Genomic DNA, 21,045 nt, shown 5'->3' with positions numbered 1-21,045 from the left:
GTACATTCGTGGTTGGTCTGTTTTCCAAGTACTAGCAACGGAAAAAGCGTTTAGAATAGGAAAATCCCTTTACTTTTGCCAAGAATAGAGACTGTTCTCTCTTCTGTATTCTATTACGAGGGCACAGGAAGCTTGTACATTCGTGGTTGGTCTGTTTTCCAAGTACTAGCAACGGAAAAAAGCGTTTAGAATAGGAAAATCCCTTTACTTTTGCCAAGAATAGAGACTGTTCTCTCTTCTGTATTCTATTACGAGGGCACAGGAAGCTTGTACATTCGTGGTTGGTCTGTTTTCCAAGTACTAGCAACGGAAAAAGCGTTTAGAATAGGAAAATCCCTTTACTTTTGCCAAGAATAGAGACTGTTCTCTCTTCTGTATTCTATTACGAGGGCACAGGAAGCTTGTACACTCGTGGTTGGTCTGTTTTCCAAGTACTAGCAACGGAAAAAGCGTTTAGAATAGGAAAATCCCTTTACTTTTGCCAAGAATAGAGACTGTTCTCTCTTCTGTATTCTATTACGAGGGCACAGGAAGCTTGTACATTCGTGGTTGGTCTGTTTTCCAAGTACTAGCAACGGAAAAAGCGTTTAGAATAGGAAAATCCCTTTACTTTTGCCAAGAATAGAGACTGTTCTCTCTTCTGTATTCTATTACGAGGGCACGGGAAGCTTGTACATTCGTGGTTGGTCTGTTTTCCAAGTACTAGCAACGGAAAAAGCGTTTAGAATAGGAAAATCCCTTTACTTTTGCCAAGAATAGAGACTGTTCTCTCTTCTGTATTCTATTACCAGGGCACGGGAAGCTTGTACACTCGTGGTTGGTTTGTTCTCAAAGTACTAGCAACGGAAAAAGCGTCTAGAATAGGAAAATCCCTTTACATTGGCCAAGAATAGAGACTGTTCTCTCATCTGTATTCTATTACGAGGGCACGGGAAGCTTGTACACTCGTGGTTGGTCTGTTTTCCAAGTACTAGCAACGGAAAAAGCGTTTAGAATAGGAAAATCCCTTTACTTTTGCCAAGAATAGAGACTGTTCTCTCATCTGTATTCTATTACGAGGGCACGGGAAGCTTGTACATTCGTGGTTGGTCTGTTTTCCAAGTACTAGCAACGGAAAAAGCGTTTAGAATAGGAAAATCCCTTTACATTGGCCAAGAATAGAGACTGTTCTCTCATCTGTATTCTATTACGAGGGCACAGGAAGCTTGTACATTCGTGGTTGGTCTGTTTTCCAAGTACTAGCAACGGAAAAAGCGTTTAGAATAGGAAAATCCCTTTACTTTTGCCAAGAATAGAGACTGTTCTCTCTTCTGTATTCTATTACGAGGGCACGGGAAGCTTGTACATTCGTGGTTGGTCTGTTTTCCAAGTACTAGCAACGGAAAAAGCGTTTAGAATAGGAAAATCCCTTTACTTTTGCCAAGAATAGAGACTGTTCTCTCTTCTGTATTCTATTACGAGGGCACGGGAAGCTTGTACACTCGTGCTTGGTCTGTTTTCCAAGTACTAGCAACGGAAAAAGCGTTTAGAATAGGAAAATCCCTTTACTTTTGCCAAGAATAGAGACTGTTCTCTCATCTGTATTCTATTACGAGGGCACGGGAAGCTTGTACATTCGTGGTTGGTCTGTTTTCCAAGTACTAGCAACGGAAAAAGCGTCTAGAATAGGAAAATCCCTTTACATTGGCCAAGAATAGAGACTGTTCTCTCATCTGTATTCTATTACGAGGGCACGGGAAGCTTGTACATTCGTGGTTGGTCTGTTTTCCAAGTACTAGCAACGGAAAAAGCGTTTAGAATAGGAAAATCCCTTTACTTTTGCCAAGAATAGAGACTGTTCTCTCTTCTGTATTCTATTACGAGGGCACGGGAAGCTTGTACATTCGTGGTTGGTCTGTTTTCCAAGTACTAGCAACGGAAAAAGCGTTTAGAATAGGAAAATCCCTTTACTTTTGCCAAGAATAGAGACTGTTCTCTCTTCTGTATTCTATTACGAGGGCACGGGAAGCTTGTACATTCGTGGTTGGTCTGTTTTCCAAGTACTTGCAACGGAAAAAGCGTTTAGAATAGGAAAATCCCTTTACTTTTGCCAAGAATAGAGACTGTTCTCTCTTCTGTATTCTATTACGAGGGCACGGGAAGCTTGTACATTCGTGGTTGGTCTGTTTTCCAAGTACTAGCAACGGAAAAAGCGTTTAGAATAGGAAAATCCCTTTACTTTTGCCAAGAATAGAGACTGTTCTCTCATCTGTATTCTATTACGAGGGCACGGGAAGCTTGTACATTCGTGGTTGGTCTGTTTTCCAAGTACTAGCAACGGAAAAAAGCGTTTAGAATAGGAAAATCCCTTTACTTTTGCCAAGAATAGAGACTGTTCTCTCTTCTGTATTCTATTACGAGGGCACAGGAAGCTTGTACATTCGTGGTTGGTCTGTTTTCCAAGTACTAGCAACGGAAAAAGCGTTTAGAATAGGAAAATCCCTTTACTTTGGCCAAGAATAGAGACTGTTCTCTCTTCTGTATTCTATTACGAGGGCACAGGAAGCTTGTACATTCGTGGTTGGTCTGTTTTCCAAGTACTAGCAACGGAAAAAGCGTTTAGAATAGGAAAATCCCTTTACTTTTGCCAAGAATAGAGACTGTTCTCTCTTCTGTATTCTATTACGAGGGCACAGGAAGCTTGTACATTCGTGGTTGGTCTGTTTTCCAAGTACTAGCAACGGAAAAAGCGTTTAGAATAGGAAAATCCCTTTACTTTTGCCAAGAATAGAGACTGTTCTCTCTTCTGTATTCTATTACGAGGGCACAGGAAGCTTGTACATTCGTGGTTGGTCTGTTTTCCAAGTACTAGCAACGGAAAAAGCGTTTAGAATAGGAAAATCCCTTTACTTTTGCCAAGAATAGAGACTGTTCTCTCTTCTGTATTCTATTACGAGGGCACAGGAAGCTTGTACATTCGTGGTTGGTCTGTTTTCCAAGTACTAGCAACGGAAAAAGCGTTTAGAATAGGAAAATCCCTTTACTTTTGCCAAGAATAGAGACTGTTCTCTCTTCTGTATTCTATTACGAGGGCACAGGAAGCTTGTACATTCGTGGTTGGTCTGTTTTCCAAGTACTAGCAACGGAAAAAGCGTTTAGAATAGGAAAATCCCTTTACTTTTGCCAAGAATAGAGACTGTTCTCTCTTCTGTATTCTATTACGAGGGCACAGGAAGCTTGTACATTCGTGGTTGGTCTGTTTTCCAAGTACTAGCAACGGAAAAAGCGTTTAGAATAGGAAAATCCCTTTACTTTTGCCAAGAATAGAGACTGTTCTCTCTTCTGTATTCTATTACGAGGGCACAGGAAGCTTGTACATTCGTGGTTGGTCTGTTTTCCAAGTACTAGCAACGGAAAAAGCGTTTAGAATAGGAAAATCCCTTTACTTTGGCCAAGAATAGAGACTGTTCTCTCTTCTGTATTCTATTACGAGGGCACAGGAAGCTTGTACATTCGTGGTTGGTCTGTTTTCCAAGTACTAGCAACGGAAAAAGCGTTTAGAATAGGAAAATCCCTTTACTTTTGCCAAGAATAGAGACTGTTCTCTCTTCTGTATTCTATTACGAGGGCACAGGAAGCTTGTACATTCGTGGTTGGTCTGTTTTCCAAGTACTAGCAACGGAAAAAGCGTTTAGAATAGGAAAATCCCTTTACTTTTGCCAAGAATAGAGACTGTTCTCTCTTCTGTATTCTATTACCAGGGCACGGGAAGCTTGTACACTCGTGGTTGGTTTGTTCTCAAAGTACTAGCAACGGAAAAAGCGTCTAGAATAGGAAAATCCCTTAACATTGGCCAAGAATAGAGACTGTTCTCTCATCTGTATTCTATTACGAGGGCACGGGAAGCTTGTACACTCGTGGTTGGTCTGTTTTCCAAGTACTAGCAACGGAAAAAGCGTTTAGAATAGGAAAATCCCTTTACTTTTGCCAAGAATAGAGACTGTTCTCTCTTCTGTATTCTATTACGAGGGCACGGGAAGCTTGTACATTCGTGGTTGGTCTGTTTTTCAAGTACTAGCAACGGAAAAAGCGTTTAGAATAGGAAAATCCCTTTACTTTTGCCAAGAATAGAGACTGTTCTCTCTTCTGTATTCTATTACGAGGGCACGGGAAGCTTGTACACTCGTGCTTGGTCTGTTTTCCAAGTACTAGCAACGGAAAAAGCGTTTAGAATAGGAAAATCCCTTTACTTTTGCCAAGAATAGAGACTGTTCTCTCATCTGTATTCTATTACGAGGGCACGGGAAGCTTGTACATTCGTGGTTGGTCTGTTTTCCAAGTACTAGCAACGGAAAAAGCGTCTAGAATAGGAAAATCCCTTTACATTGGCCAAGAATAGAGACTGTTCTCTCATCTGTATTCTATTACGAGGGCACGGGAAGCTTGTACATTCGTGGTTGGTCTGTTTTCCAAGTACTAGCAACGGAAAAAGCGTTTAGAATAGGAAAATCCCTTTACTTTTGCCAAGAATAGAGACTGTTCTCTCTTCTGTATTTTATTACGAGGGCACGGGAAGCTTGTACATTCGTGGTTGGTCTGTTTTCCAAGTACTAGCAACGGAAAAAGCGTTTAGAATAGGAAAATCCCTTTACTTTTGCCAAGAATAGAGACTGTTCTCTCTTCTGTATTCTATTACGAGGGCACGGGAAGCTTGTACATTCGTGGTTGGTCTGTTTTCCAAGTACTAGCAACGGAAAAAGCGTTTAGAATAGGAAAATCCCTTTACTTTTGCCAAGAATAGAGACTGTTCTCTCATCTGTATTCTATTACGAGGGCACGGGAAGCTTGTACATTCGTGGTTGGTCTGTTTTCCAAGTACTAGCAACGGAAAAAGCGTTTAGAATAGGAAAATCCCTTTACTTTTGCCAAGAATAGAGACTGTTCTCTCTTCTGTATTCTATTACGAGGGCACAGGAAGCTTGTACATTCGTGGTTGGTGTGTTTTCCAAGTACTAGCAACGGAAAAAGCGTTTAGAATAGGAAAATCCCTTTACTTTGGCCAAGAATAGAGACTGTTCTCTCTTCTGTATTCTATTACGAGGGCACAGGAAGCTTGTACATTCGTGGTTGGTCTGTTTTCCAAGTACTAGCAACGGAAAAAGCGTTTAGAATAGGAAAATCCCTTTACTTTTGCCAAGAATAGAGACTGTTCTCTCTTCTGTATTCTATTACGAGGGCACAGGAAGCTTGTACATTCGTGGTTGGTCTGTTTTCCAAGTACTAGCAACGGAAAAAGCGTTTAGAATAGGAAAATCCCTTTACTTTTGCCAAGAATAGAGACTGTTCTCTCTTCTGTATTCTATTACGAGGGCACAGGAAGCTTGTACATTCGTGGTTGGTCTGTTTTCCAAGTACTAGCAACGGAAAAAGCGTTTAGAATAGGAAAATCCCTTTACTTTTGCCAAGAATAGAGACTGTTCTCTCTTCTGTATTCTATTACGAGGGCACAGGAAGCTTGTACATTCGTGGTTGGTCTGTTTTCCAAGTACTAGCAACGGAAAAAGCGTTTAGAATAGGAAAATCCCTTTACTTTTGCCAAGAATAGAGACTGTTCTCTCTTCTGTATTCTATTACGAGGGCACGGGAAGCTTGTACATTCGTGGTTGGTCTGTTTTCCAAGTACTAGCAACGGAAAAAGCGTTTAGAATAGGAAAATCCCTTTACATTGGCCAAGAATAGAGACTGTTCTCTCATCTGTATTCTATTACGAGGGCACAGGAAGCTTGTACATTCGTGGTTGGTCTGTTTTCCAAGTACTAGCAACGGAAAAAGCGTTTAGAATAGGAAAATCCCTTTACTTTTGCCAAGAATAGAGACTGTTCTCTCTTCTGTATTCTATTACGAGGGCACGGGAAGCTTGTACATTCGTGGTTGGTCTGTTTTCCAAGTAATAGCAACGGAAAAAGCGTTTAGAATAGGAAAATCCCTTTACTTTTGCCAAGAATAGAGACTGTTCTCTCTTCTGTATTCTATTACGAGGGCACGGGAAGCTTGTACATTCGTGGTTGGTCTGTTTTCCAAGTACTAGCAACGGAAAAAGCGTTTAGAATAGGAAAATCCCTTTACTTTTGCCAAGAATAGAGACTGTTCTCTCTTCTGTATTCTATTACCAGGGCACGGGAAGCTTGTACATTCGTGGTTGGTCTGTTTTCCAAGTACTAGCAACGGAAAAAGCGTTTAGAATAGGAAAATCCCTTTACTTTTGCCAAGAATAGAGACTGTTCTCTCTTCTGTATTCTATTACCAGGGCACGGGAAGCTTGTACACTCGTGGTTGGTTTGTTCTCAAAGTACTAGCAACGGAAAAAGCGTCTAGAATAGGAAAATCCCTTTACATTGGCCAAGAATAGAGACTGTTCTCTCATCTGTATTCTATTACGAGGGCACGGGAAGCTTGTACACTCGTGGTTGGTCTGTTTTCCAAGTACTAGCAACGGAAAAAGCGTTTAGAATAGGAAAATCCCTTTACTTTTGCCAAGAATAGAGACTGTTCTCTCATCTGTATTCTATTACGAGGGCACGGGAAGCTTGTACATTCGTGGTTGGTCTGTTTTCCAAGTACTAGCAACGGAAAAAGCGTTTAGAATAGGAAAATCCCTTTACATTGGCCAAGAATAGAGACTGTTCTCTCATCTGTATTCTATTACGAGGGCACAGGAAGCTTGTACATTCGTGGTTGGTCTGTTTTCCAAGTACTAGCAACGGAAAAAGCGTTTAGAATAGGAAAATCCCTTTACTTTTGCCAAGAATAGAGACTGTTCTCTCTTCTGTATTCTATTACGAGGGCACGGGAAGCTTGTACATTCGTGGTTGGTCTGTTTTCCAAGTACTAGCAACGGAAAAAGCGTTTAGAATAGGAAAATCCCTTTACTTTTGCCAAGAATAGAGACTGTTCTCTCTTCTGTATTCTATTACGAGGGCACGGGAAGCTTGTACACTCGTGCTTGGTCTGTTTTCCAAGTACTAGCAACGGAAAAAGCGTTTAGAATAGGAAAATCCCTTTACTTTTGCCAAGAATAGAGACTGTTCTCTCATCTGTATTCTATTACGAGGGCACGGGAAGCTTGTACATTCGTGGTTGGTCTGTTTTCCAAGTACTAGCAACGGAAAAAGCGTCTAGAATAGGAAAATCCCTTTACATTGGCCAAGAATAGAGACTGTTCTCTCATCTGTATTCTATTACGAGGGCACGGGAAGCTTGTACATTCGTGGTTGGTCTGTTTTCCAAGTACTAGCAACGGAAAAAGCGTTTAGAATAGGAAAATCCCTTTACTTTTGCCAAGAATAGAGACTGTTCTCTCTTCTGTATTCTATTACGAGGGCACGGGAAGCTTGTACATTCGTGGTTGGTCTGTTTTCCAAGTACTAGCAACGGAAAAAGCGTTTAGAATAGGAAAATCCCTTTACGTTTGCCAAGAATAGAGACTGTTCTCTCTTCTGTATTCTATTACGAGGGCACGGGAAGCTTGTACATTCGTGGTTGGTCTGTTTTCCAAGTACTTGCAACGGAAAAAGCGTTTAGAATAGGAAAATCCCTTTACTTTTGCCAAGAATAGAGACTGTTCTCTCTTCTGTATTCTATTACGAGGGCACGTGAAGCTTGTACATTCGTGGTTGGTCTGTTTTCCAAGTACTAGCAACGGAAAAAGCGTTTAGAATAGGAAAATCCCTTTACTTTTGCCAAGAATAGAGACTGTTCTCTCATCTGTATTCTATTACGAGGGCACGGGAAGCTTGTACATTCGTGGTTGGTCTGTTTTCCAAGTACTAGCAACGGAAAAAGCGTTTAGAATAGGAAAATCCCTTTACTTTTGCCAAGAATAGAGACTGTTCTCTCTTCTGTATTCTATTACGAGGGCACAGGAAGCTTGTACATTCGTGGTTGGTCTGTTTTCCAAGTACTAGCAACGGAAAAAGCGTTTAGAATAGGAAAATCCCTTTACTTTGGCCAAGAATAGAGACTGTTCTCTCTTCTGTATTCTATTACGAGGGCACAGGAAGCTTGTACATTCGTGGTTGGTCTGTTTTCCAAGTACTAGCAACGGAAAAAGCGTTTAGAATAGGAAAATCCCTTTACTTTTGCCAAGAATAGAGACTGTTCTCTCTTCTGTATTCTATTACGAGGGCACAGGAAGCTTGTACATTCGTGGTTGGTCTGTTTTCCAAGTACTAGCAACGGAAAAAGCGTTTAGAATAGGAAAATCCCTTTACTTTTGCCAAGAATAGAGACTGTTCTCTCTTCTGTATTCTATTACGAGGGCACAGGAAGCTTGTACATTCGTGGTTGGTCTGTTTTCCAAGTACTAGCAACGGAAAAAGCGTTTAGAATAGGAAAATCCCTTTACTTTTGCCAAGAATAGAGACTGTTCTCTCTTCTGTATTCTATTACGAGGGCACAGGAAGCTTGTACATTCGTGGTTGGTCTGTTTTCCAAGTACTAGCAACGGAAAAAGCGTTTAGAATAGGAAAATCCCTTTACTTTTGCCAAGAATAGAGACTGTTCTCTCTTCTGTATTCTATTACGAGGGCACAGGAAGCTTGTACATTCGTGGTTGGTCTGTTTTCCAAGTACTAGCAACGGAAAAAGCGTTTAGAATAGGAAAATCCCTTTACTTTTGCCAAGAATAGAGACTGTTCTCTCTTCTGTATTCTATTACGAGGGCACAGGAAGCTTGTACATTCGTGGTTGGTCTGTTTTCCAAGTACTAGCAACGGAAAAAGCGTTTAGAATAGGAAAATCCCTTTACTTTTGCCAAGAATAGAGACTGTTCTCTCTTCTGTATTCTATTACGAGGGCACAGGAAGCTTGTATACTCGTGGTTGGTCTGTTTTCCAAGTAGTAGCAACGGAAAAAGCGTTTAGGATAGGAAAAACCCGTTACATTAGCCAAGAATAGAGACTGTTCTCTCATCTGTATTCTATTACGAGGGCACAGGTAGCTTGTACATTCGTGGTTGGTCTGTTTTCAAAGTAGTAGCAACGGAAAAAGCGTTTAGAATAAGAAAAACCTTTTACATTGGCCAAGAATAGTGACTGTTCTCTCAACTGTATTCTATTACGAGGGCACAGGAAGCTTGTACACTCGTGGTTGGTCTGTTTTCAAAGTACTAGCAACGGAAAAAGCGTTTAGAATAGGAAAATCCCTTTACTTTTGCCAAGAATAGAGACTGTTCTCTCTTCTGTATTCTATTACGAGGGCACAGGAAGCTTGTATACTCGTGGTTGGTCTGTTTTCCAAGTAGTAGCAACGGAAAAAGCGTTTAGGATAGGAAAAACCCGTTACATTAGCCAAGAATAGAGACTGTTCTCTCATCTGTATTCTATTACGAGGGCACAGGTAGCTTGTACATTCGTGGTTGGTCTGTTTTCAAAGTAGTAGCAACGGAAAAAGCGTTTAGAATAAGAAAAACCTTTTACATTGGCCAAGAATAGTGACTGTTCTCTCAACTGTATTCTATTACGAGGGCACGGGAAGCTTGTACACTCGTGGTTGGTCTGTTTTCAAAGTACTAGCAACGGAAAAAGCGTTTATAATACGAAAAACCCTTTACATTGGCCAAGAATAGAGACTGTTCTCTCATCTGTATTCTATTACGAGGGCACAGGTAGCTTGTACATTCGTGGTTGGTCTGTTTTCAAAGTAGTAGCAACGGAAAAAGCGTTTAGAATAAGAAAAACCTTTTACATTGGCCAAGAATAGTGACTGTTCTCTCAACTGTATTCTATTACGAGGGCACAGGAAGCTTGTACACTCGTGGTTGGTCTGTTTTCAAAGTACTAGCAACGGAAAAAGCGTTTAGAATAGGAAAATCCCTTTACTTTTGCCAAGAATAGAGACTGTTCTCTCATCTGTATTCTATTACGAGGGCACGGGAAGCTTGTACACTCGTGGTTGGTCTGTTTTCAAAGTACTAGCAACGGAAAAAGCGTTTATAATACGAAAAACCCTTTACATTGGCCAAGAATAGAGACTGTTCTCTCATCTGTATTCTATTACGAGGGCACAGGAAGCTTGTACATTCGCGGTTGGTCTGTTTTCAAAGTACTAGCAACGGAAATAGCGTTTAGAATAGGAAAAACCCTTTACATTGGCAAAATAGAGACTGTTCTCTCATCTGTATTTTATTACGAGGGCACAGGTACCTTGTATACTCGTGGTTGGTCTGTTTTCAAAGTACTAGCAACGGAAAATCGTTTAGGATAGGAAAAACCCGTTACATTAGCCAAGAATAGAGACGGTTCTCTCATCTGTATTCTATTACGAGGGCACAGGTAGCTTGTACATTCGTGGTTGGTCTGTTATCAAAGTACTAACAACGGAAAAAGCGTTTAGAATAAGATAAACCTTTTACATTGACCAAGAATAGTGACTGTTCTCTCAACTGTATTCTATTACGAGGGCACAGGAAGCTTGTACATTCGTGGTTGGTCTGTTTTCAAAGTACAACTACGGAAAATGCGTTTAGAATAGGAAAAACCCTATACTTTAGCCAAGAATAGAGACTGTTCTGTCATCTGTATTCTATTACGAGGGCACAGGAAGCTTGTACACTCGTGGTTGGTCTGTTTTCAAAGCACTAGCAACGGAAAAATCGTTTAGAATAGGAAAATCCCTTTACTTTTGCCAAGAATAGAGACTGTTCTCTCATCTGTATTCTATTACGAGGGCACGGGAAGCTTGTACATTCGTGGTTGGTTTGTTTTCAAAGTACTAGCAACGGAAAAAGCGTCTAGAATAGGAAAATCCCTTTACATTGGCCAAGAATAGAGACTGTTCTCTCATCTGTATTCTATTACGAGGGCACAGGAAGCTTGTACACTCGTGGTTGGTCTGTTTTCAAAGTTCTAGCAACGGAAAAAGCGTTTAGAATAGGAAAATCCTTTTACTTTTGCCAAGAATAGTGACTGTTCTCTCATTTGTATTCTATTACGAGGGCACAGGAAGCTTGTACACTCGTAGTTAGTCTGTTTTCAAAGTTCTAGCAACGGAAAAAGCGTTTAGAATAGGAAAATCCTTTTACTTTTGCCAAGAATAGTGACTGTTCTCTCATTTGTATTCTATTACGAGGGCACAGGAAGCTTGTACACTCGTAGTTAGTCTGTTTTCAAAGTTCTAGCAACGGAAAAAGCGTTTAGAATAGGAAAATCCTTTTACTTTTGCCAAGAATAGTGACTGTTCTCTCATTTGTATTCTATTACGAGGGCACAGGAAGCTTGTACACTCGTAGTTAGTCTGTTTTCAAAGTTCTAGCAACGGAAAAAGCGTTTAGAATAGGAAAATCCTTTTACTTTTGCCAAGAATAGTGACTGTTCTCTCATTTGTATTCTATTACGAGGGCACAGGAAGCTTGTACACTCGTGGTTGGTCTGTTTTCAAAGTTCTAGCAACGGAAAAAGCGTTTAGAATAGGAAAATCCTTTTACTTTTGCCAAGAATAGTGAGTGTTCTCTCATTTGTATTCTATTACGAGGGCACAGGAAGCTTGTACACTCGTAGTTAGTCTGTTTTCAAAGTTCTAGCAACGGAAAAAGCGTTTAGAATAGGAAAATCCTTTTACTTTTGCCAAGAATAGTGACTGTTCTCTCATTTGTATTCTATTACGAGGGCACAAGAAGCTTGTACACTCGTGGTTGGTCTGTTTTCAAAGTTCTAGCAACGGAAAAAGCGTTTAGAATAGGAAAATCCTTTTACTTTTGCCAAGAATAGTGACTGTTCTCTCATTTGTATTCTATTACGAGGGCACAGGAAGCTTGTACATTCGTGGTTGGTCTGTTTTCCAAGTACTAGCAACGGAAAAAGCGTTTAGAATAGGAAAATCCCTTTACTTTTGCCAAGAATAGAGACTGTTCTCTCTTCTGTATTCTATTACGAGGGCACGGGAAGCTTGTACATTCGTGGTTGGTTTGTTCTCAAAGTACTAGCAACGGAAAAAACGTCTAGAATAGGAAAATCCCTTTACATTGGCCAAGAATATAGACTGTTCTCTCATCTGTATTCTATTACGAGGGCACAGGAAGCTTGTACACTCGTGGTTGGTCTGTTTTCCAAGTACTAGCAACGGAAAAAGCGTTTAGAATAGGAAAATCCCTTTACTTTTGCCAAGAATAGTGACTGTTCTCTCATCTGTATTCTATTACGAGGGCACGGGAAGCTTGTACATTCGTGGTTGGTCTGTTTTCCAAGTACTAGCAACGGAAAAAGCGTTTAGAATAGGAAAATCCCTTTACTTTTGCCAAGAATAGAGACTGTTCTCTCCTCTGTATTCTATTACGAGGGCACAGGAAGCTTGTACATTCGTGGTTGGTCTGTTTTCCAAGTACTAGCAACGGAAAAAGCGTTTAGAATAGGAAAATCCCTTTACTTTTGCCAAGAATAGAGACTGTTCTCTCTTCTGTATTCTATTACGAGGGCACAGGAAGCTTGTACATTCGTGGTTGGTCTGTTTTCCAAGTACTAGCAACGGAAAAAGCGTTTAGAATAGGAAAATCCCTTTACTTTTGCCAAGAATAGAGACTGTTCTCTCTTCTGTATTCTATTACGAGGGCACAGGAAGCTTGTATACTCGTGGTTGGTCTGTTTTCCAAGTACTAGCAACGGAAAAAGCGTTTAGGATAGGAAAAACCCGTTACATTAGCCAAGAATAGAGACTGTTCTCTCATCTGTATTCTATTACGAGGGCACAGGTAGCTTGTACATTCGTGGTTGGTCTGTTTTCAAAGTAGTAGCAACGGAAAAAGCGTTTAGAATAAGAAAAACCTTTTACATTGGCCAAGAATAGTGACTGTTCTCTCAACTGTATTCTATTACGAGGGCACAGGAAGCTTGTACACTCGTGGTTGGTCTGTTTTCAAAGTACTAGCAACGGAAAAAGCGTTTAGAATAGGAAAATCCTTTTACTTTTGCCAAGAATAGTGACTGTTCTCTCATTTGTATTCTATTACGAGGGCACAGGAAGCTTGTACACTCGTAGTTAGTCTGTTTTCAAAGTTCTAGCAACGGAAAAAGCGTTTAGAATAGGAAAATCCTTTTACTTTTGCCAAGAATAGTGACTGTTCTCTCATTTGTATTCTATTACGAGGGCACAGGAAGCTTGTACACTCGTGGTTGGTCTGTTTTCAAAGTTCTAGCAACGGAAAAAGCGTTTAGAATAGGAAAATCCTTTTACTTTTGCCAAGAATAGTGAGTGTTCTCTCATTTGTATTCTATTACGAGGGCACAGGAAGCTTGTACACTCGTAGTTAGTCTGTTTTCAAAGTTCTAGCAACGGAAAAAGCGTTTAGAATAGGAAAATCCTTTTACTTTTGCCAAGAATAGTGACTGTTCTCTCATTTGTATTCTATTACGAGGGCACAAGAAGCTTGTACACTCGTGGTTGGTCTGTTTTCAAAGTTCTAGCAACGGAAAAAGCGTTTAGAATAGGAAAATCCTTTTACTTTTGCCAAGAATAGTGACTGTTCTCTCATTTGTATTCTATTACGAGGGCACAGGAAGCTTGTACACTCGTGGTTGGTCTGTTTTCAAAGTTCTAGCAACGGAAAAAGCGTTTAGAATAGGAAAATCCTTTTACTTTTGCCAAGAATAGTGACTGTTCTCTCATTTGTATTCTATTACGAGGGCACAGGAAGCTTGTACATTCGTGGTTGGTCTGTTTTCCAAGTACTAGCAACGGAAAAAGCGTTTAGAATAGGAAAATCCCTTTACTTTTGCCAAGAATAGAGACTGTTCTCTCTTCTGTATTCTATTACGAGGGCACGGGAAGCTTGTACATTCGTGGTTGGTTTGTTCTCAAAGTACTAGCAACGGAAAAAACGTCTAGAATAGGAAAATCCCTTTACATTGGCCAAGAATATAGACTGTTCTCTCATCTGTATTCTATTACGAGGGCACAGGAAGCTTGTACACTCGTGGTTGGTCTGTTTTCCAAGTACTAGCAACGGAAAAAGCGTTTAGAATAGGAAAATCCCTTTACTTTTGCCAAGAATAGTGACTGTTCTCTCATCTGTATTCTATTACGAGGGCACGGGAAGCTTGTACATTCGTGGTTGGTCTGTTTTCCAAGTACTAGCAACGGAAAAAGCGTTTAGAATAGGAAAATCCCATTACTTTTGCCAAGAATAGAGACTGTTCTCTCTTCTGTATTCTATTACGAGGGCACAGGAAGCTTGTACATTCGTGGTTGGTCTGTTTTCCAAGTACTAGCAACGGAAAAAGCGTTTAGAATAGGAAAATCCCTTTACTTTTGCCAAGAATAGAGACTGTTCTCTCTTCTGTATTCTATTACGAGGGCACAGGAAGCTTGTACATTCGTGGTTGGTCTGTTTTCCAAGTACTAGCAACGGAAAAAGCGTTTAGAATAGGAAAATCCCTTTACTTTTGCCAAGAATAGAGACTGTTCTCTCTTCTGTATTCTATTACGAGGGCACAGGAAGCTTGTATACTCGTGGTTGGTCTGTTTTCCAAGTACTAGCAACGGAAAAAGCGTTTAGGATAGGAAAAACCCGTTACATTAGCCAAGAATAGAGACTGTTCTCTCATCTGTATTCTATTACGAGGGCACAGGTAGCTTGTACATTCGTGGTTGGTCTGTTTTCAAAGTAGTAGCAACGGAAAAAGCGTTTAGAATAAGAAAAACCTTTTACATTGGCCAAGAATAGTGACTGTTCTCTCAACTGTATTCTATTACGAGGGCACAGGAAGCTTGTACACTCGTGGTTGGTCTGTTTTCAAAGTACTAGCAACGGAAAAAGCGTTTAGAATAGGAAAATCCCTTTACTTTTGCCAAGAATAGAGACTGTTCTCTCATCTGTATTCTATTACGAGGGCACGGGAAGCTTGTACACTCGTGGTTGGTCTGTTTTCAAAGTACTAGCAACGGAAAAAGCGTTTATAATACGAAAAACCCTTTACATTGGCCAAGAATAGAGACTGTTCTCTCATCTGTATTCTATTACGAGGGCACAGGAAGCTTGTACATTCGCGGTTGGTCTGTTTTCAAAGTACTAGCAACGGAAATAGCGTTTAGAATAGGAAAAACCCTTTACATTGGCAAAATAGAGACTGTTCTCTCATCTGTATTTTATTACGAGGGCACAGGTACCTTGTATACTCGTGGTTGGTCTGTTTTCAAAGTACTAGCAACGGAAAATCGTTTAGGATAGGAAAAACCCGTTACATTAGCCAAGAATAGAGACGGTTCTCTCATCTGTATTCTATTACGAGGGCACAGGTAGCTTGTACATTCGTGGTTGGTCTGTTATCAAAGTACTAACAACGGAAAAAGCATTTAGAATAAGATAAACCTTTTACATTGACCAAGAATAGTGACTGTTCTCTCAACTGTATTCTATTACGAGGGCACAGGAAGCTTGTACATTCGTGGTTGGTCTGTTTTCAAAGTACAACTACGGAAAATGCGTTTAGAATAGGAAAAACCCTATACTTTAGCCAAGAATAGAGACTGTTCTGTCATCTGTATTCTATTACGAGGGCACAGGAAGCTTGTACATTCGTGGTTGGTCTGTTTTCAAAGTACTAGCAACGGAAAAAGCGTTTAGAATAGGAAAAACCCGTTACTTTAGCCAAGAATAGAGACTGTTCTCTCATCTGTATTCTATTACGAGGGCACAGGAAGCTTGTACACTCGTGGTTGGTCTGTTTTCAAAGCACTAGCAACGGAAAAATCGTTTAGAATAGGAAAATCCCTTTACTTTTGCCAAGAATAGAGACTGTTCTCTCATCTGTATTCTATTACGAGGGCACGGGAAGCTTGTACATTCGTGGTTGGTTTGTTTTCAAAGCACTAGCAACGGAAAAAGCGTCTAGAATAGGAAAATCCCTTTACATTGGCCAAGAATAGAGACTGTTCTCTCATCTGTATTCTATTACGAGGGCACAGGAAGCTTGTACACTCGTGGTTGGTCTGTTTTCAAAGTTCTAGCAACGGAAAAAGCGTTTAGAATAGGAAAATCCTTTTACTTTTGCCAAGAATAGTGACTGTTCTCTCATTTGTATTCTATTACGAGGGCACAGGAAGCTTGTACACTCGTAGTTAGTCTGTTTTCAAAGTTCTAGCAACGGAAAAAGCGTTTAGAATAGGAAAATCCTTTTACTTTTGCCAAGAATAGTGACTGTTCTCTCATTTGTATTCTATTACGAGGGCACAGGAAGCTTGTACACTCGTAGTTAGTCTGTTTTCAAAGTTCTAGCAACGGAAAAAGCGTTTAGAATAGGAAAATCCTTTTACTTTTGCCAAGAATAGTGACTGTTCTCTCATTTGTATTCTATTACGAGGGCACAGGAAGCTTGTACACTCGTAGTTAGTCTGTTTTCAAAGTTCTAGCAACGGAAAAAGCGTTTAGAATAGGAAAATCCTTTTACTTTTGCCAAGAATAGTGACTGTTCTCTCATTTGTATTCTATTACGAGGGCACAGGAAGCTTGTACACTCGTGGTTGGTCTGTTTTCAAAGTTCTAGCAACGGAAAAAGCGTTTAGAATAGGAAAATCCTTTTACTTTTGCCAAGAATAGTGAGTGTTCTCTCATTTGTATTCTATTACGAGGGCACAGGAAGCTTGTACACTCGTAGTTAGTCTGTTTTCAAAGTTCTAGCAACGGAAAAAGCGTTTAGAATAGGAAAATCCTTTTACTTTTGCCAAGAATAGTGACTGTTCTCTCATTTGTATTCTATTACGAGGGCACAGGAAGCTTGTACACTCGTAGTTAGTCTGTTTTCAAAGTTCTAGCAACGGAAAAAGCGTCTAGAATAGGAAAATCCTTTTACTTTTGCCAAGAATAGTGACTGTTCTCTCATTTGTATTCTATTACGAGGGCACAGGAAGCTTGTACACTCGTGGTTGGTCTGTTTTCAAAGTACTAGCAACGGAAAAAGCGTTTAGAATAGGAAAAACCCTTTACTTTGGCCAAGAATAGAGACTGTTCTCTCTTCTGTATTCTATTACGAGGGCACAGGAAGCTTGTACACTCGTAGTTAGTCTGTTTTCAAAGTTCTAGCAACGGAAAAAGCGTTTAGAATAGGAAAAACCCTTTACTTTGGCCAAGAATAGAGACTGTTCTCTCTTCTGTATTCTATTACGAGGGCACAGGAAGCTTGTACACTCGTAGTTAGTCTGTTTTCAAAGTTCTAGCAACGGAAAAAGCGTTTAGAATAGGAAAAACCCTTTACTTTGGCCAAGAATAGAGACTGTTCTCTCTTCTGTATTCTATTACGAGGGCACAGGAAGCTTGTACACTCGTAGTTAGTCTGTTTTCAAAGTTCTAGCAACGGAAAAAGCGTTTAGAATAGGAAAAACCCTTCACTTTGGCCAAGAATAGAGACTGTTCTCTCTTCTGTATTCTATTACGAGGGCACAGGAAGCTTGTACACTCGTAGTTAGTCTGTTTTCAAAGTTCTAGCAACGGAAAAAGCGTTTAGAATAGGAAAAACCCTTTACTTTGGCCAAGAATAGAGACTGTTCTCTCTTCTGTATTCTATTACGAGGGCACAGGAAGCTTGTACACTCGTAGTTAGTCTGTTTTCAAAGTTCTAGCAACGGAAAAAGCGTTTAGAATAGGAAAAACCCTTTACTTTGGCCAAGAATAGAGACTGTTCTCTCTTCTGTATTCTATTACGAGGGCACAGGAAGCTTGTACACTCGTAGTTAGTCTGTTTTCAAAGTTCTAGCAACGGAAAAAGCGTTTAGAACAGGAAAAACCCTTTACTTTGGCCAAGAATAGAGACTGTTCTCTCTTCTGTATTCTATTACGAGGGCACAGGAAGCTTGTACACTCGTAGTTAGTCTGTTTTCAAAGTTCTAGCAACGGAAAAAGCGTTTAGAATAGGAAAAACCCTTTACTTTGGCCAAGAATAGAGACTGTTCTCTCTTCTGTATTCTATTACGAGGGCACAGGAAGCTTGTACACTCGTAGTTAGTCTGTTTTCAAAGTTCTAGCAACGGAAAAAGCGTCTAGAATAGGAAAATCCCTTTACATTGGCCAAGAATAGAGACTGTTCTCTCATCTGTATTCTATTACGAGGGCACAGGAAGCTTGTACACTCGTAGTTAGTCTGTTTTCAAAGTTCTAGCAACGGAAAAAGCGTTTAGAATAGGAAAAACCCTTTACTTTGGCCAAGAATAGAGACTGTTCTCTCTTCTGTATTCTATTACGAGGGCACAGGAAGCTTGTACACTCGTAGTTAGTCTGTTTTCAAAGTTCTAGCAACGGAAAAAGCGTCTAGAATAGGAAAATCCCTTTACATTGGCCAAGAATAGAGACTGTTCTCTCATCTGTATTCTATTACGAGGGCACAGGAAGCTTGTACACTCGTAGTTAGTCTGTTTTCAAAGTTCTAGCAACGGAAAAAGCGTTTAGAATAGGAAAAACCCTTTACTTTGGCCAAGAATAGAGACTGTTCTCTCTTCTGTATTCTATTACGAGGGCACAGGAAGCTTGTACACTCGTAGTTAGTCTGTTTTCAAAGTTCTAGCAACGGAAAAAGCGTTTACAATAGGAAAAACCCTTTACTTTGGCCAAGAATAGAGACTGTTCTCTCTTCTGTATTCTATTACGAGGGCACAGGAAGCTTGTACACTCGTAGTTAGTCTGTTTTCAAAGTTCTAGCAACGGAAAAAGCGTTTAGAATAGGAAAAACCCTTTACTTTGGCCAAGAATAGAGACTGTTTTCTCTTCTGTATTCTATTACGAGGGCACAGGAAGCTTGTACACTCGTAGTTAGTCTGTTTTCAAAGTTCTAGCAACGGAAAAAGCGATTAGAATAGGAAAAACCCTTTACTTTGGCCAAGAATAGAGACTGTTCTCTCTTCTGTATTCTATTACGAGGGCACAGGAAGCTTGTACACTCGTAGTTAGTCTGTTTTCAAAGTTCTAGCAACGGAAAAAGCGTTTAGAATAGGAAAAACCCTTTACTTTGGCCAAGAATAGTGACTGTTCTCTCTTCTGTATTCTATTACGAGGGCACAGGAAGCTTGTACACTCGTAGTTAGTCTGTTTTCAAAGTTCTAGCAACGGAAAAAGCGTCTAGAATAGGAAAATCCCTTTACTTTGGCCAAGAATAGTGACTGTTCTCTCATTTGTATTCTATTACGAGGGCACAGGTAGCTTGTACACTCGTAGTTAGTCTGTTTTCAAAGTTCTAGCAACGGAAAAAGCGTTTAGAATAGGAAAAACCCTTTACATTGGCCAAGAATAGAGACTGTTCTCTCTTCTGTATTCTATTACGAGGGCACAGGAAGCTTGTACACTCGTAGTTAGTCTGTTTTCAAAGTTCTAGCAACGGAAAAAGCGTTTAGAATAGGAAAAACCCTTTACATTGGCCAAGAATAGAGACTGTTCTCTCTTCTGTATTCTATTACGAGGGCACAGGAAGCTTGTACACTCGTAGTTAGTCTGTTTTCAAAGTTCTAGCAACGGAAAAAGCGTCTAGAATAGGAAAATCCCTTTACTTTGGCCAAGAATAGTGACTGTTCTCTCATTTGTATTCTATTACGAGGGCACAGGAAGCTTGTACACTCGTAGTTAGTCTGTTTTCAAAGTTCTAGCAACGGAAAAAGCGTCTAGAATAGGAAAATCCTTTTACTTTTGCCAAGAATAGTGACTGTTCTCTCATTTGTATTCTATTACGAGGGCACAGGAAGCTTGTACACTCGTGGTTGGTCTGTTTTCAAAGTACTAGCAACGGAAAAAGCGTTTAGAATAGGAAAAACCCTTTACTTTGGCCAAGAATAGAGACTGTTCTCTCTTCTGTATTCTATTACGAGGGCACAGGAAGCTTGTACACTCGTAGTTAGTCTGTTTTCAAAGTTCTAGCAACGGAAAAAGCGTTTAGAATAGGAAAAACCCTTTACTTTGGCCAAGAATAGAGACTGTTCTCTCTTCTGTATTCTATTACGAGGGCACAGGAAGCTTGTACACTCGTAGTTGGTCTGTTTTCAAAGTACTAGCAACGGAAAAAGCGTTTAGAATAGGAAAATCCCTTTACTTTGGCCAAGAATAGAGACTGTTCTCTCTTCTGTATTCTATTACGAGGGCACAGGAAGCTTGTACACTCGTAGTTGGTCTGTTTTCAAAGTACTAGCAACGGAAAAAGCGTTTAGAATAGGAAAATCCCTTTACTTTGGCCAAGAATAGAGACTGTTCTCTCTTCTGTATTCTATTACGAGGGCACAGGAAGCTTGTACACTCGTAGTTGGTCTGTTTTCAAAGTACTAGCAACGGAAAAAGCGTTTAGAATAGGAAAATCCCTTTACTTTGGCCAAGAATAGAGACTGTTCTCTCTTCTGTATTCTATTACGAGGGCACAGGAAGCTTGTACACTCGTGGTTGGTCTGTTTTCCAAGTTCTAGCAACGGAAAAAGCGTTTAGAATAGGAAAAACCCTTTACTTTGGCCAAGAATAGAGACTGTTCTCTCTTCTGTATTCTATTACGAGGGCACAGGAAGCTTGTACACTCGTAGTTAGTCTGTTTTCAAAGTTCTAGCAACGGAAAAAGCGTTTACAATAGGAAAAACCCTTTACTTTGGCCAAGAATAGAGACTGTTCTCTCTTCTGTATTCTATTACGAGGGCACAGGAAGCTTGTACACTCGTAGTTAGTCTGTTTTCAAAGTTCTAGCAACGGAAAAAGCGTTTAGAATAGGAAAAACCCTTTACTTTGGCCAAGAATAGAGACTGTTCTCTCTTCTGTATTCTATTACGAGGGCACAGGAAGCTTGTACACTCGTAGTTAGTCTGTTTTCAAAGTTCTAGCAACGGAAAAAGCGATTAGAATAGGAAAAACCCTTTGCTTTGGCCAAGAATAGAGACTGTTCTCTCTTCTGTATTCTATTACGAGGGCACAGGAAGCTTGTACACTCGTAGTTAGTCTGTTTTCAAAGTTCTAGCAACGGAAAAAGCGTTTAGAATAGGAAAAACCCTTTACTTTGGCCAAGAATAGTGACTGTTCTCTCTTCTGTATTCTATTACGAGGGCACAGGAAGCTTGTACACTCGTAGT

At 40.2% G+C, this 21,045-nt stretch overlaps 1 long non-coding RNA gene across 1 annotated transcript in view; it reads right to left on the bottom strand.

Moving 5' to 3' along the window:
- LOC141446946 (uncharacterized) overlaps nucleotides 1-21,045 on the bottom strand; it is a 119,755-nt gene that overhangs the window by 33,068 nt on the left and 65,642 nt on the right. The gene's annotated exons all lie outside the window — the stretch shown is intronic.

The sequence above is a fragment of the Rhodnius prolixus genome, unplaced genomic scaffold (genome assembly GCF_049639745.1).
Source record: "Rhodnius prolixus isolate KJV_2025 unplaced genomic scaffold, Rpr scaffold_7, whole genome shotgun sequence".
Taxonomy (NCBI): Eukaryota; Metazoa; Arthropoda; class Insecta; order Hemiptera; family Reduviidae; genus Rhodnius; species Rhodnius prolixus.
This window is presented reverse-complemented; position numbering and strand designations above follow the sequence as displayed.